This window comes from Vicugna pacos, chromosome 13, assembly GCF_048564905.1.
Source record: "Vicugna pacos chromosome 13, VicPac4, whole genome shotgun sequence".
NCBI classification, from domain to species: Eukaryota; Metazoa; Chordata; class Mammalia; order Artiodactyla; family Camelidae; genus Vicugna; species Vicugna pacos.
In genome coordinates, this window is record NC_132999.1 from 8,226,048 (window position 1) to 8,230,360 (window position 4,313).

A 4,313-nucleotide genomic window follows, 5' to 3' on the forward strand; every position below is an offset into this window, starting at 1 on the left:
AACTTGGAAGAATTTCTATGTTTATGGAGTTGTTTTTCTCACCAATTACAGTTTTTATAACTTATAATGAATAAGCCAGTAAGAGGCAAAAACGAAATATATCTGCTTATTATCTAAAATTACTGGATCACAGATATGCTGATGACTGTTTAGCAACTTCTGAAAAGTGTGAAAACCTTCTGTAAATATTGCTGTCATCCATCTGGACATTAGGGTCAGGTAGCTCTAAGTGCAGTGGCTGCACGCTCTGGTTTCTTCATCCGAAGAGACTTCTATCCTTTCCAACATACGGGGGGTCAGAGGTGGAGCTCTGAATGTTTGCAGGAAATGTTAGTGACTTCATACCTTAGAAAAAAGGGAATAGAGGCCAAGAAATAATGGGAAAATAAATTAGGAAAGACCAAGAGGAAAAGTGACCATGGAATTTGGAGGATGTCATTTCTTTCCTCTATGGAAAGGCTCAGAGTCAGAAGGGGATCCAGGCTGCAGGCTGTACTGTTGTCCTTGATTCCCTGCTTTCACTCTTTTCTACCCTGTCACACGCTACTTCATACCCTGGCCCAAAACACATCCCATAGTCAGCAAACAAGGTCATCTCCTAAAATTCTATGTTATATCACAATACTTTTTAGCTGAAAATCCTCCAGTGACTTCCTCCTAAAAATAAAATGGAATTTTCCTTAGAATACTGTAAGATACTGTCGTTAATTTGACCCCCAGGGTATTGGTCCTTTCTCGTTTCCTATCGCTCTTTCCTTTGTTCATTAGGTTCCCAGTGCAGTGACTTCCTTTCCCATCCTAGAACACACCAAACTGGCCCTGTTTTTTACTGTTGTCCCTGATGGTCACTTCGGCAGTCGAATGTTCCTCCAAATGTTCACGTGCATTGCTTCGTCTTTCTCATTAATAAGTTCTCAGCTCAGATCTTACCTCTTCAGAGCGGGCTTTCCATGGGTTATGTGCCCCCTACTCCTTCTCTGTCACAGAAACATTTTTTTAATTTTGGGGATCATAATTAGCACTGTTTTAACTCTTATTTATTTCTTTTGCCTGTTTTAATCTGTCCTTACTCCAGGTCTAAAATAAGACATGGATTGCATTCTACCATTACCCAACCCATAGAAAAGTACCTCTCACACCATAGATAGACAATCAGTTTTGAATTAACCTAAACATTTTTTGTTCAAGTTGTGTTCAGGGAAAACTACTGAAATCCAGATCAGCATAAAATGAAGTTGGGAAATTAATGAAACAGCAAACTAAGGAAATAGAACATTTCATTAGGGAAAAGTAATTGTCTTTCTTGTTTCAGCTTGGTAACGTGTAGGATTTTCTGTTTCATGTTTTCCCCATTTGAGAATCAAAAAAATTAAATACACATAAGGTAAACCAAATTGGCAGTTTAAAAAAAAAACCTGCCTTTGTAGAGAAGGACAAGTTGAAAAAAAAAAAAAGGACATTCTTATAACCAGGAAGAATTTAACTCACGTGTGTAAGACACATTTGTCAAGAGTTTCCACTCCGTGTTTTTCTAAGGAAGACTTGCCAGCCTCATCATAAATGTCATCTATGCATTTAAGCCAAAGGTGTGTAGTGATGGTTTGGGAGCAGAGAACTTGAAGTTTGGGTACTAGTGAGGCCACAGTTAGAGTCTTATTTAATTTCACTGAGAACAACACCTCTTTGTTTGGCCATGGGCACAGCCCTTGAATCTTGGCCAGCTGTGTGCAAAAGGCATCTCCCTTCTCACAGAGCAGGGATCATGCCAAGGAAGGCAGGCAAGTCTCTAGTGATCTATAACACGGGCATGGACATCCTGCTGATAAATTAGTAGCGTGTTCTTAGACAAAAGTCAGAATTTGTATTGAGTTTTCGGCAAAGACAAATACATGTAGAGGTCCTGAAAGAGTGCACACTTTTGGAAATAATGCTGTCTTTTAAAAGTATGAAAGAAGACAATTATTTAAAAGAAACTTTTAGGGAATTCTTTCCTAAAAAGGAATAGGTATTTTGTAAAATGGCCAGGGGTTGCTTAAAATGCTTTCTGATTGGGTCAGTTTTGTTCAGAAGTTAGGTGAGGCTGGTCACACTGAAATCAGTGCCTGTAGATTAACAAAAACGAAAAGAGCAGATAGCCTTAAAATATGATGTTTTAGAATCTTTTTATGGTTAGGATCTATTACTGACACACACAAAAACATGAAAATACACTCTTATATAGATGTTATGTATCCTTATACACGCTGAAGTTTATTTTGATCTGGCATCCTTACACCATAGGTGGGGGGTCCCTGTATGCCATGTCATGTGTTTAAAGGGGCCCGTTCTGGCCCTCATCTGGCTATATTTCTCCCCATAGGTAAGGGGTCCTAGGCTTCAAAGGTATGTGCTCATCCATTGCCCACTGATCTCCTGGATCATTCTGTAGGTTTCAGGACTCCTGAATTTCCAGCTCAAATGTCACTGAGATTGTTTCCAAGGCCTACGTGGAAACAACATCAACAGTTGTTGATGGTGAATTTCACCTTAGATGTGGGGCACGTGGGTAAAGCATGGAAAGGCTGGCTGGAATGTCCTACTGTATGAGTGTGAGGCCTCTCTGAGTGTGGCAGAGAGCTGCAGGTAAAAAGAAATGGCTCATCAAAGCAGGCCTGGGTCCTGGCATGGGACAGCTTCTCTCTGCTCTGTCATGTTCTGAGGAGAAACTAGCCTCCCTTGTCTTAGTGAAGATTTATTTGTCAAGATGGAAAGTTAGAGCGTATTTTATGTAATAGTTTCATGGCATGTCATAGCTTTTAAATATTTAGACATATAATATGGGAGCCTCCATGTATATTGTTGCCTAGGGCCCTGCAAATGTTAGGAATTCTGTTGGAGTGTTTACTACGTTTGGAACTGTATTAGAAACTGAGCTTTGAAAGCATTTGGAGATCTGACACTGGCTCGCTGCAAGTCTCCCCGCAGAGCTGAAAGTCCGCACTCTGGTGTATCCAGGCAGATGTGACCTGCTCACCTCGCCTAGGTGGGGAGGTACATGTGAAAAGTGCATGTGGCTGCCTGAGAGGGACATGGGTATGCCAGAGAGTGGGCTGGGGGATCCAGAGAAGCCTTGTGTGGGGGTAGATGACATTATTTAAAAATATTTGCTCTTCCTCCTTGGTAGAACCTTCTGCAACCATTGAAATCAGACTCGGCCATGTGGCTTCTCCTGGTGAGTGAGATGTAAATGGAAGTGATACAGGCACTTTTTAGCAGAAGCTGTATGATACATGATGTGGCTCCAGTGTCTCTCTGCTAAAAGATTGGCCAGTTCCTTGATAGGAGCCACTCCTTCAGACTGGATCCTGTAATAAAGATTGACACTGAGTGGAACTGCCATGACCATTAATGAATATACAGCCCAAGCAAGAAAGAAATCTTGTTATAAGCCACTGTGATTTGGGGGTTATTTGTTACTGTAGCATAACTTAGCTAAGCAATAGAGGTAGGTATAATGAAGACACACCAGGTGAACTCCTCAACTGGAGGCCACAGAGATCACGCGTGTCAGCAGCACATGCCCGGCGAGCAGAGGACGAACACATTATACAACAGTGAGAGCCCCAGGAAAAGTGGACAGCACAGGGGCTTGTGGACCAGACACCCCTGACCAGATGCCTGGACTATAATTAAGCGCCAGAGATGAAGAAATGCAAAGGGAGCAGGTATGAAAACCTTAATTAACTGGGTCAAAGTCCTGACTTGAGTTCATTTTAAAACCAGATGTGAGTGTTACCTTGAACTGATAAGAAATTTAACACTAGCTGGCATCAAGGCTGCAGACCTCCGTTAACTTTAATTTTTCAAGAAAAAAAATACTACCTTTTTGCTAAAACAACTTTGAGACTGAAAATTTGAACTCATTATAATAATAGTCTCTAGTCAATGTTTCCGAGCACTTAGGAGTCATGACAACTAATGAAGAGGTTTTAGCATTATCTCAGTTTTATCAAGGAGTAAACTGAGGTCCCCGTGTGTGTTCTCTTGCCCAAAGTCTCAGAGCGCCTGCCCACAAGCCCAACAGCATTGTTCCTCCTACCTACCCTTCGTGTCTATGTCCTAACCTACTGGACCCTGAGCATAGCCTGTTTGAGGCCTGGCCATTGGCATCTGATGTCGCCACCATCCACTTGACTGAATTTTGCGTGTAGGGTGCAGGATGGACGTGGAGGGAGAACATCATAGTTACCCCGTACACATGGATAAAGCTTTCACCTTGTTCCATTTAATAATAATGCACATTTATGAAGTCAGCAAGGTAGAAGTTACTACTC